The sequence below is a fragment of the Genypterus blacodes genome, unplaced genomic scaffold (assembly GCF_046128005.1).
Source record: "Genypterus blacodes isolate CSIRO-AG114 ecotype Tasmania unplaced genomic scaffold, CSIRO-AGI_Gbla_v1 ptg000011l_1, whole genome shotgun sequence".
Taxonomy (NCBI): Eukaryota; Metazoa; Chordata; class Actinopteri; order Ophidiiformes; family Ophidiidae; genus Genypterus; species Genypterus blacodes.
In genome coordinates, this window is record NW_027466825.1 from 1,485,211 (window position 1) to 1,498,675 (window position 13,465).

Genomic DNA, 13,465 nt, shown 5'->3' on the forward strand with positions numbered 1-13,465 from the left:
TATATATATATATATATATATATATATATATATATATATATATACATAACATTCATGTGCATTGCAAACCAAGGAATAAAATAAATGATTTTAGTTGGATCACTTTGAAGTTGTATAGAGGTTTAAAGATCAAATAAAAAAAAGTCAAAAGGAAGAAGAAAACCTTTTTAAAAATTCAAACAAAGAATGCACTTTTTTTCCAATCCAAACAAATAAAAAAATTGTTAAAGATCAAAGATGTTTTTAAAGCTTCAAGGTGCTTTTACAATTTATAGTTCTAAGGGAAAAATAAAAATAAGAATTTAAAACCAAAGAAAGAGGAAAAATTGTAGTTAAGCATAAATAAACATTTATTCTAACATGAATTTGCTCAAACAGTAGACACATGAATAGTTAACCCTGGAAGCAGCCTGATTCTATCACGTTTGTAGGTGCCCTGGTTTGGCCTCTCATCATCAGTCACATTGGCACTGTGAGTCGGTGACAGTGAGCACCGATCATCTGGAACCTGTCACAGTTTCACCCTGCAACGCAAAGCTGGCTAAGGAATCTTCTTCTTTTGGTGGATGACAGAACTTTTTTCGAGGCCATATCTTGTAAAACGGGCTTGTCGAAAAAGCACAAGGTAGCGTTGGATCATTTCCAGTCCTGTTCCGTCTTATCTGGCATTCTTGGCGTGCTGACTGGCTTCAGGGGGTTTTTGGGCAGGTAGCACTAAAATCCTTCACCAGTCCACCATGTGAAGGTTTTCCTCCTTGTTTGAAAGTGCTCAGCCGGGTCGAGAACCTTCACAGCCTCGGCCTTTCAAGCCCTTTGACATTTGGTTCTACAAATAAACTCGACCCGACTTGACCTGGCTTTCCCGGCAGAGGTCGAGTCATTTTGTGTCGTGTCTAATCACAGGTCACGACAGCGCGGCAAAGGAAAGGGCAGGTTACTCTGAGGTCAGGACGCAACTGTTGCTCCAGACAGGAACGAGACGACACAGTGTGTGTGTGTGTGTGTGTGAGAGTTCAAGCCCCAGTCTTAAACTTTAACATAACCATCCAACAGCTGCCACATTCATAAAAACTGTGTAATCAGATGTTAAATTAACGATCACCCAACAGCAGTAACATGTGAGTCCAGAATCAGCTCAGTAGATCAATGAATATGTGAGCAGTATGTGCAGAGGGTTCTTAGTGTTTGTTCTTCTGCTGACTGACAGCGTCCCAGTGACTTTCAGGTGATCACAGCTGTCCTATGGCCACACACACTCATTTGTCATGTAAATGGAGGAAAAACACACACCGATGTCCATCTTGTCCGACGCAGAGCCAACCGATTCCACGCAGGAGGCCTCCAAACTTAATACCCGGCTTTCATTAGCCTTAAATGTATTTGCCTGAATGTTTGGAGTGTCTCCTGCTGGAGGAGCGAGGCGAGGGAGGAAGCAGGATGTGGAAATCCTCCTCGGGTCGATGCGCCAGCCTGTAAATTACCCCAACGGTGCTCGCTATTGAAACCGAATAGGCTTCCTGAATGATTTAAGGGCTGTTTTATGGGAATGCTGCGAAGAGCGGTAACACAGCGGGTAGAGCCGGATAACAAGCGCAAAATAGTGAACACACACACACACAAACAAATACTCACGGTAGCAGAACTTTATAAAGTATTGTATAAACGAGTAAACTGCAATGTGTTGTGAATTGGAGGTTCATGAAAACAAACAAATCCTATTTCTTGCCAAACTCATTCCCAGGTTTCCGATCTTGGGAGCTGCGGCAGATTTGAACGTTTTTTGTGGCAACTTTCATGGTTCGTTTGTTCTCAGGAAAGAAAATGCAAAAGTTCAGTCTATAACAGACACAGACCTCAAATGAAGTCCTGAATATTCACTCAAGTACTTTACCACGATACAGAAAGAGGGGGAATAAGAGAGAGACAGAGAAAGGAAAGAGATGCTGATTGGGAACAGATTAGTTTCTTGCAGAGACTTTCCCCCTCTCTTCCTCTTCTTCTTCCTTTGTTAGTTTTTCCAAACTTTCTCCCTTTATGTTTTTCTCTATTTCCTCATTAATATCCTTTTCCTTATTTCCTTTTCTTTTCCTTAATTTCTTCCTTACGTCTGTCCTTTTCCTATCCTTTTCCTTCCCGTTGCTCCGTATTTGCTTTCACTCTTCAACTTTGACTCTGGAATCTTTTGATATGGGATTTTGTTACTATTAAAGATACTACTTCTATTGTGTGTGTGTGTGTGTGTGTGTGTGTGTGTGTGTGAGAGAGACCTTGTGACCTTTTCTTCCCTGCCATTCACTTTCTCTGATTCCTACCTGTTTAAAATAGGAAACAGTCTCATAACTCATTCTCATTACATCCGCCCTTTTAACTTCCCCTCTTCCTCCCATGTTCATTTCTTCTCCTCTTCCTAATCTCGGCGCGTTTTCTCTTTCGCCACATTACCTTTACTTTCTGAGCGTGGCTGCTCGCCCACACCTCCACTTTCATTTCCCTCCCCCTGCACCTTTCCTCCCTCTGTCTCCTCTGAAGGACTAATGATACTGATATTTGATGTTTCACCCTGAACCCACTTCCTTCTTCAGTTGGGTCCAGGCGTCGTCGTGGAGCTGCCAGAGGCTCACGTCTAATACAGCTGTTTCGGAGCAGATTAGAATTCAGCACATACTGTACACCGTACGGCGGTTCTATCACGGTTGGCCACAGAGGGGAATCAAACCTCTAACCCTGCTAGTGTTGCTGTCACGCTCCACCCGCTGAGCTGCACGGAGGGCTTTCTGCTCACACTGGATTATTCAAAAATATGCTGCCACACTGAGCCGGGCGCTAACATGAATTCCTCCGCCGCCCGGCTCCCTCACGAGCCCATGAGCAGCGCAGCCCTCAATTCACAGCCAATCACAGCGGCGTCAAAGGAAATGCTAAACCAGATGATTGGTCAGGAGTGGCATGTTTTCATCAGGATCGTTTTTTCGCTTCACAGCCTGCGGCTAGAACTTCTTATTCGTGCAAGTGGTGGTGTTTTTGCAGTCGTTCACCCTGAAAAATATGGGTGTGTACCAGCACACACACACACACAGACAAACAAAAACTTTGACTTAAAAACGCAGCCCTGGCAAAGGCTTCATGAACAAATCTTTTTCGTTTAATTTAATGAAACGCTAAGTATTGATTATGCTTCACTCTGTACTGCTGAGTGTTTGCTCCACAGCAACAGCTTTTACCTGAAGGAAAGCTTTGATATGCTTTCAGAGATGAACTGACAGAGATGCTTGCTCCGGTCGGCACTACACCAGGTTGTACATGATGTACTGCAGCAGACGTCACCTTTACCCTCTGATAAATGCAAATATTATCGTACAAATTTGTGAGACTGTGCATATTAGGTTCCCACAGATTGCAGATGATTGCAGATGAAAGATAATCTGGAACAAATCCTGATGAAATGCTGCCATCGAAGGCATCTGTGGTTATACCCCTGGATGTTTATGAGTCCACTGATAGGGAGGAGTTTGTGATGACCTTTCATTTTCCATGGCCATTTTGCAGATTTTCTTCTATGAGACGCACGTTCCTTCATCTGCTCCATCTTTGTTGTTGTTTTCCTGCGTGACACCTGCCTTCTTTTCCATGCCGTGTTCGGACTCGTGCCCATCCGCCTCCCTTGTTCCCATAGCACCCTTCACTGTTGGTCCACGTAGATATTTACATCTTAAGTGTCAGAAATTTAGGACCAAAAATGCTGCTGCTATGACCGACTTCTGTCACCAACCAGATGGACATGAAGTCAATATTATCAGACATCCATCGCACAATTTGACATGCGTTAAACTGGATACCCACACTGCACGCTGAACAAACAAGGTTGCTGTCATACCACAGTTTGCAGGATGTGTCACTCTGGTGTTGCAAAGCAATCCAGCAGTTACAATAAATAACTACTCTACAAGTACTACAAAGAGGATAGTTTACAGGTTTTATATATTTACGATGTTGTAGAGGCCAGTTTTGATACCGTGGAGGTTCCCAGTCAACATGCCACTTGTGACTCTTTGACATTTATCCTTTGAGATAACGTAAATGAATTTTCAATGGGGGAAAAATGGGGACGAGGGTGATTTCCAAGCTCAATGCATGATTCATGAAGCCAACCCCGCTTTCTGCTTTGGCTGACCTCAAAAAATAAATACACGAGGAGAAATGTTCGCCTCCCTTTCTCCATCCCTCTTTTCTCATTCCTATTGATACACAGGCACGCACACGCGCACACACACACACACACGCACATGTCTACAAAAGCAGTGTGGATAAGGTAGTCAGACATGCCAACTGTGTTAATAATGAAAGTGAAGCAGCGTTGCACAGCACAAGTCTGCCATCTACTGAGGGACGCAAGTGGTGTGAGCACACACACACACACGCACAATTCATCTAACATGTTGTGTTTCATCTGTTCTCTCACTTCTTGTGTTACTGTGAAAGATGTTATTCATTGAAGTCGAGATGAGATAAAAATATATGTGTGGAGTTTGGGAGATTTCTTTGTGCTGTGTTGGTTAAAATAGAAAAGGCAGAGATGAGTTTCACACACAGATGTTCTCCGTTTACTCTCTCCTACTGCTCGCTTTTTCCTTTAGATTTGATTGTCTTAGCGGCCGTTTCAGGTCAGGTCAGGGGTTGGCAACCTGCAGCTCCGAAGCCGCATGTGGCCCTCTTGCCTAAATTAAAGATATGCCTCTCCCTGCAAAGACAGCAAACATCAACAGTCAGCAAATCCAGGACATGAATTCAGCTCCAGTGTACTCAGCTGCCTGTGTTGAGCATGTGAACTAAACTTCTTCACTTCACTTGTTCAGTTTTGTTGGTAATAACACCCCCAACAACAACAACAATTATTTCTAAAGTTTGTTTTATATTTTCTTGAATGCAGAAGAACATGGTGTTATTGTAATGGAAATGCAGTTAAAGTAGCAAATCACTATCAAATGTAGCGGACTGCAGAGACGTCACATGGGGTAAAACGTTTTATTGATTGCTCATTTACAATGATTAGTAGTGCTGATAGGCTAATTTAGACCTAATTTAGACTATTAGGCTGTGTTACCTTCATTATAAGAATCAAATGTGTTTTGTAGCTCCAGACGATTTCTTTACGGCCAAAATGTCTCTTTTGATGGTAAAGGTCGCTGACCCCTGGGCCAGATGCACTCACATGCTTTACCTAAGGAGTAAATGTAGTAATACTCCTTCCCAAGTACAAAGCCGTCTTCGAAAATTCCATTTAAGTTAAAAGCAAATACATCAAGCAGTAAAATGATGTTTAGGGAATATTTCAATGCATTAGAATTCTTTCATTTGGAACTCCATTCCACCTGATTACTTTGATGTACTTTATTCAACACAAACAGTTTCAAACTTCACTGATTTTACAAATAGGACTTTGGGAAACCTAATTACACACTTTAGTGGAGTACAAAGAATATCAATCTGACAATGTTTCAAAGAGGAATAAACTAGGAGGACACGTTTTAATATTTATTTAACATTTGAGAATGAGGTGAATTGCCAGTGGATGTATGTATGTGTAGATATATCACCATACATCTATGCACTCCTATTCAAATCTTTGTTCCAGCTTTAAAACAGCATTTGTAATGTAGCAGAAGTTTTTCACCTCGTTTGGAAAGTCTGGAAACTTTCATTCTTTACGAACAGAGATGGTCAAATCAAACCGAGTAATTGTTTGATCTGTTTTAGTTTTTAAAAGTTGTGAGATGATGTAACTATAATTTGTGCCATAAAGTCAAGCGTTAGTTTGAGTTCATCACGTCGCAGTTAAAGTCTAGTTCAAATTGACACTACAGCCTAATATGATGTATACTTTACTTTAAATACAGTGAAATGTTCTTAGTAATACTTTGCAATCGTTTTTTCACCCACTGCATCTTAAATATGACAGAATGTGACACACACACACACACAGTCACATCAGAGTAAAACCCTGGATTAAAGACAGACGTATGGTGTAGAACCGCTGTAATAAAGCATCTTAATCCGCATCTATCCAGGTTTTACACGCGGCTCCAAGGATTACTGCAAACTGTACGCGACAGAAGATCAAATCAAAGAAGATCAACCTTTCTCTTTCTCCTCTTTCTTCTTCAAATAAAGTGTATTTCATCGTCCGTCACGCTCACCTCTGTATCCCCGCGTTCGTCTTCTCCACACAGCCAAAGCTCGCTGCTTTATAAACTTCATCTTTTCTGTTTCATCCCGCGCTCCATGTCACCACGGAGCTCAAAGGAGCAGAGGAGGGGTGGGGGGGAGGGGGGGGAGGTGGATCTGTGACTCGATAAGTCCGGGTAACATGAAGGAAAAATGATGTTTTATTCATCCACACAAAGCTCCTGAATTCACTCCAAATCACATTGCACGCTTTCGATGGCGAGCTCAAACTGGAGGTTTCGGCACATATAGAAACAATCAGGTTTGTTTGAGTGAGGGGAAAAAGTTTGGAATGCTGCTTGGCTCTGAATCGCTTCGCCCGTGTGATGATTAAGACTGCGAGGTGCTTTGGCAGAACGCTAATTTATTCTCCAGACCTGATGTTGGTGCTATTGGGAGACTAATGAGTGCGGATGTGTTTAAATAATGCATTCGTTTGCTGATGAACTTGTTTGTTTGCCGTTCCGCAACTTTCCCAGACTTTCGGGAATGAATTCCATTAGCGAAAGCCCGCGTGGTTCCTCTTCATCTCTTCCCCCCTCTCACTTTCAGTTCCCCACTCTTTGGCACGATGGGCCTCTTGATAAGTCAGCAGCTCTCACATTGGACTGACCTTGGCACCCTGCTGATTCGCTTGTTTTGTTGTTATTCTTTCATCCTGTGTGTTCTCCCGCCTTTCACATTCCATATTTCCCTCTCTCGCTCTCGCTCTCTCTCCTCTCGTCTACCAACTTTGAACTCCCGCTGTCAAAGAAATTCAGATGCTTTCCGGGCGGCTCAGGTCAGATTTGATTTGCAAAATTTATGGTTTTTAGTTTTAGGCCGTACGGTTGCTGTCATTGCCAGAAAAGTCTCTTTGCATGATAAGTGCTCAATAAAACCAACTGGGGCCCTGAAGGAATTCACAAACGATTTACAGCGCATATTTATAAGGCACGTTTTTATCTCATCTGCTGGAATTCTCCTCTTTTTTCCTTTGCAATTTCTTTTGTTCTCTTTTATCTTTGGTCTTGTTTCACTGTGTTTCATCAACTAAAGTAAATTAAACTAAAACCCCAGGAGTCACCACACATATCACAGGGCCAATTCAAGTGTCAGACTGTAAAGCTCGGCTCATAGCACCATCCTCTGCCTCCGCCGCAAAGTGGCACACGCTCGGTATGGCGAGGGAGAAGAGTTCTGAAACTACACTCGCACGCCAAGTGTTGGAACAGTTTGAATTTAAAAGTAGCATTGCTGACATCGCTAACACAGAATCTTTATTTAGAGTTAATACCAATTTCCCTTTGTAGTGAGCGCTTAGAGGCTGTGTTTGTACCATATTTTCCTCTGTTTTTCAGTCTGTTTATCAGCAGTATTACTGCAAAAGTTAGGTTAAGATTCAGTGAAGAACCCATTCCATTTTGGTCCCAGTCGGTCCGATGGTGATGCTGTAATTACCAGCACTACAATTTTTGAGCCTTGGCTGTGTTTTCTATCTCGTCTCCTTCAACAATTTGGAGTCCATTGTCTCAGACACATGTTTTCCTACTGCACTCAATTAGCTGCCAAAATTAAGTGGGCGTGGCTCGTTCTTCAAAAAGTGCTGCATCTCATGAATGAATTAGTCGGCTGGAACAAAACTTGGCCGACTTGATTTATGTTTCCCTTAAATGAAGTATCAGTCTACCTGATGGTGGCAATGTAAGGAGAACAGTTACATCTTGGGCTTGGACTATCAAACACATGACCTTGATGGTGGTATGCCCTCCAATCGGCCCTCCAGTTTATATGATGTAATCTGGCAGGGAGCCTCCTGTATAGTAGTATGCTATAGTCAGTCAGGCTATAGTCTCCTTTATTCTACACTGGTAGAATGCAGAATTGCCTCCACTATAGTAGCAAAATCTGTGAGTATGATAGAATATTACTGTTCTTTGGATTCTGCAACTACACAATACAGCAGAGTATAGTTTAGTGTGTGGTACTCTACTTTAGTGAGCAGTATTCCACCATACTCTCTTAGACTATTGTGTCATTATGTTTTACAGAATACTGAGATCAACCAAGAGGAAATATAAAACCTGAGCATAGAGCAGACGGGTTCGCCTTTACTTTTTTAGGTGAATAAGGACGATGTGCCAAAGGTCGTCAGCTCAAGACATGACAGCACTGCAGACATGGATTGTTATGTTTCTATGGAATAGAACATTTGTCACAACAGGTGGCAGCGATAACATCGAAGATCTCTAACCCCGACACGCAGAAATGGAACTCAACCGCTGTTAATGTTTGGATGAGTGTGTGTTTCCAGTGTGTGAGGGCGGCTTGAGGCGGTGTTTTACCTGGCCTACAGAATTCTGTTTGTCTGGTAGAGACAAGCTCTTTGAGTGACACCAAGGCTCTTTGTGACCCCTGAGGCCGGCAGCAAGGGAGTCTGGGTGTTTTAACAGGTGTCAGGCTGAGTTCACGGGCAATTACCTCGGGACTATCGTCAACACCGTGTCAGAAGACGCAGTGAAGTCCAAACAGAGTCCAAACCGAGGTCTGAAAGCTGTCTGACTGATTAACAAGCTTAGCCTGGACTTCACTTCTCCCGGCAACGGCTTAAAAAATGGCATCCGATATTTTCTGGAGTGGAGTCGCATAACTCCTATTCCTCGCTGTGTTTACATTTACATTACATCCCAGACGTTGAGCTCGGAGCTTTCAAGATTAAAATCTATTTTTGAGGACAAGAGTTGAAAAAGTTGTCAATTTGGCTCAAAGGTGAAATTTCCTCCTTATTCTTGAAATATAAGGTTAATTCTAAATTTGAAAAAAAGGTAACTTTTGTCTTTTTGAGTGCTTTAAGAATTGGAGTCACATTACTTTGGAACACAATATGTATTCCCACAGTTCACCATGTGATGCTGCCTGGATGAAAGAAGTACGATGATCACAAGTTTATCTTTGTTGCTGGACTGTGAGTAGACCTTTGTAGGCTCCAGTGTTAATGCAGCTTTTGATGTATCCAGTATCGCTTTAAATCTTTCATTTGTCGTGTTCAGATCATAAAGTTTATAGCTTGTTGCTTCTTATAGTGGTTTACGTTATATAATAATGTGTTTACGGCCCTGAACATATCCCAGCATTCATCACCTCTCCTCGCTGTAAAACTCTAGCTACTATTTACCTATAATGGATCTGCTGTGTGTAAACTACAGCAATGCGTTTGTCATCATTTGTCGTCTCTGGTAGTTATTCTGGCTGGAGGAAGGTTTGGTGTTCTTTACACCAATGATACAATTGTTCGTGTTGTACAAACGAATCACTGCAATGATGTTTGGCTCAACCACATCACTAAAGGTCCATGTTGAAACGGCTTCATCATACCAAACACTGGCTGGCAGAGTTTTGGAGCAGAAACACTCATTTGCACCAAGCCCTGTGTGTATGGTGTGTGTGTGTGTGTGTCTGCCAGAGCTGATCTTGCCTGTCCCAGCACTGGGTAAACATGGCAGCCTATCATCTGTACAAGCCCGGGCTGCTTTGTAAGCCAAAAACTTTAGGGTTGATTGATAAATACTGAGCCCAGAGCACAAGGAAGCGAGTACTGGCTTTAGAATTCTGAGGGTGTGTTCACTCGCTGCTCTCTGTTATTGTGGATCTGACCTAGTCCACCAAACATGAAAAAGGGCTTTGAATGGACCCTATTTGATGATGTCAGATTGGATGTGAGGGATGTTTGCAATGAATATCAAACTGGTGAAGCTTTGTTGCCAAAAAATGTGTGTCTAGGATCATGACATATCAATCAACCGGTGATGGTTTTGCCCTGGTATCTCCAGCACTCCAAACTCTTCCTCTAAATGTTACCAAGGTGATGGTTGGCCATTAATCTTTAGCTTCTGGGCCCTGGTCTCTTCATTCCTTACATTTTATGATGATGGTTTTATTGTTTGTAATATTTTGGCCCAGTCTGTCTCTTTCTTTCTCTCTCTCGCTCTCTCCCTCCCTCTCTCTCTCCCTTCTGTCTCTCTTTATTGCTTCTCTTTCATAATTCCTCTCTGTGCTGCTGCCCTTTCAAAAACATCCCACCTTTTTTTTTTCTTCTGCGCAAAATAAAAGGTAGACGGCAGGCCCCAGTAGGTCACAGTGCATTAACCACACTAATAAACCCATTACACTGCAATGGAATGGGATCCAAAAGGAGAGGGGGGGGGGGGTGTTGAGTGATGGTGATGAAGAAAGAGCGAGAGATTTTGTCAGGGAGGAGTGTTAGACGGAAAGAGGCAGAGGAGGACGGGATGAAACACAGCCTAAAAGCCTCATGATACGCGAACGCCTGCATTTAAGCCTCCTCGTCTATTCATTACTGCTCCTTACCAGCACTCATTAAAGCCAAGATCTGCCATCTTCTGCCAGAGCATTGCATCACTTCATACGCCTCTCCACCGCCCGCGCCACTCTTCTTTTCCACACATTAGCGTCGTTGTGGGGCCAATTACAGTGCTGCGCTGCCATTTGGGGGCCCATAAATATCCAGCAATGGGTCCCCGATCGGTTACGCTCAAGAGGAAGGAGAGGAGGCGGCTGTGGGGAAAGCGGTGAGGCGACGGGGGGACGGGGAAACAGCCCAGTGCAGGTTTAGATTTTACATTACGATCATTTGGCAGACGCTTTTATCCAAAGCGACTTACATTACATTACCACCCTTCGCAGAGGGGGGAGCAATTAAGGGTTCAGTGCCTTGCTCAGGGGCACCTAGGCAGGGGCTCGAACCAGCAACCCTCCGGTTCCCAAGCGGAAGCTCTACCCTAGATGCCTTGCACCAGAGTCAGTGATAGGATCTGTTCTTTAATACCGTGTCAAATAATGTACAGTTGTCACCTAGTTCTGATATCTGAGTGTCCTCAAGATGCGTACAGATTTAAATGTCTTATTTGACTTTTACTTCTTGTACTGTTTTAAGTTCAGTCTACATAACCCTTAAAACAAGTGTTGAGATGGTACAGACGAGTTCCCTACAAGATAAAATGATGGCTGAATATTCATAAGCTAAGCCTTCACCATAGCCCGGCTGGCGAATTTGAACAAACATCATTTGCACGCCTTTCTAAACGTTAAGAGGTTGTCGCCATCCGGTGGCTATGTAGTGTATAACTGACCACATTTGTGGAATGCAAAATCCAGAGACTTCCAAGCTTTGGGGAGCATTTTGGACGGCGCCCCATCAGTGATTATGGAAGTTTATTAAGCATAATAGTAAGCACGTCTATTGTGCACAACAATAAACGAGGACAATGAATAAAACACAATAAACTATGCACAGTTAGACGTTTTATGACAGAGGGTGCAGTAAGAGGGCCTGGTTACCATGGTTATCAGTTTGACAGTTGATGGTAACATCGTCCGTGATTATAAACGACCAGCATTGCGCGGTGTGATTCATTGTGTCTGTAAAACTGTGCTGGAAATAAATGTCACGTTGTGTTATTATGTAATTGCAACTCATATTTCTTCATCCATGCAGTATTATTTTACACATTTTTATACACCTTGCCATTTGAATCGCTTGATTAGCAAAGAAGGACTGTCAGAATGTATTGATCTGATACCTGATACTTTAATGCTGTTTTCATTGAACAGAATAGATGAATCCGTGTGGACATTTGTGATTTAGAGAAAGGAAATTCTTCATATGTAATGCAGATATATTGTTGTATATAATATGTGGTAAAACAAGACGTGCTGAAATGAAAAGTGATACGTTCTGTCATACACACTGCTGATACTGTTGTGTGTTTCTTTGTCAGGGAACGGCTGTTGAAGCTCGACTCCCATGATGCACTGCTGACACCATGTGGCCACTGCTGTGATTGCACCCGCAGGCCAGGAGCCAATAAGGTGAGCCGCTGTGAGAGGCTGGGATTTGTTAGTGTGTACAGTAGTGCCCAAACAACACATTCATCACCAGCAGACGTCCCCGCTCCTCTCCTAGTGTGCAGAATTGATGAACCATCAGCGCGAGTTTCATCACGCTCACTTTATATTGATAAAGCAATGATGCATGTTTTTCTTCCGTGTGTCACGCTTTCCCTGTGCTCAAGACAAATGGGGTGTCAGCCTGATGCTTTCCCACACTGTTCTCTCTGTGCTCAGCTCCGAGGAGTGTGTGAAAGTCGGAAAGCTTCAGGATTTTTCTTAAAACACTGAGCTCAGGTGTTTGTTAATAGCTCTGGGATTCTGGAAATAGAAGATCATAAACACTGTTACCAAGAGGTTGATAGTGATTGATAGTGCAAAGATGTTGCCTATGAATTTTGCGAATACACACTGCTATGAGTTTAGAGACAATTAACACTTTTAACTAATTTGTAAAGGAAACGATGAGCCATGGTTCCAAAATGCTTCAAAGCCCATACCTCTTCCAAGGCCAAGACCTCGCACCATTCTGTCGTACAGATCGCCTATGTGGCATCACCCCAGCGTTTAAGCGTCACAACGCAGTGACAGCCAGTCTGGGATGAAGCGAAGGGGGCAGAGAACACAGTGTAAAGCAAGAGCGTATGATATCAGAGCGCTGGGTGCGGGCCCAGAGCTGGGGACGGCTTTACATCACGCCGTGACAGGGCTGTATTGCATGATTTGGCTTTGAGCTCAGATCTGTGTGTAGCTATCAGGCGTGGATCAAATAATAATGTGTGATGTACACACACAGTAGACTTTGTGAGGCCAGCTGTTGACTACTTTTTGTTAAAAAATTATAATCCTGGCATGCCATTCACAAATGAATTATTCGCAAAGGGACAATTTGGCCCAAATCGGCAACACACAGAAGGTTTAGAACTGGAAATGGAGAACAAATAAATGGTATGTGTGTTTCTGAATGACTAGAGCAGTGGTGCCCAATACGTCGACCGGTCGATCGCAATAATGCATAAGGTAATGTGGGTAGATCGCATGGCATTGAAAAAAAAAGTTAGCCTATCGTTAAAAGTTAGCCGGTTAAGTTGCGCGGCGCAGCACACACGGCGGCATGGTATACTATGTCTTACTGTGCTATGGCTCATTAGAGTAAATTATGATGTACTGTACTAAACTATGCCTTACTATACTATTATTAAGTCACATTATAAACTGGTTGTCACTTAGTCAATGGTACAGTAAACTATGACCTACTGTACTATATGATGGCTTCCATTTCTATAACATACTATGACACTATGACTTACCTTCCTAAACTATGACCTACTGCACCATACTGACTATACTGACTTAC

At 42.9% G+C, this 13,465-nt stretch overlaps 1 long non-coding RNA gene across 1 annotated transcript in view; it reads left to right on the plus strand.

The window, feature by feature from the left end:
- LOC143007887 (uncharacterized) overlaps nt 1–12,084 on the plus strand; it is a 70,406-nt gene extending 58,322 nt beyond the window's left edge. The window contains exon 3 of the long non-coding RNA XR_012964531.1: nt 12,000–12,084. This is a non-coding gene — a long non-coding RNA (uncharacterized LOC143007887). The remainder of the gene's footprint in view (nt 1–11,999) is intronic.
- Nucleotides 12,085–13,465: the final 1,381 nt, after the last annotated feature.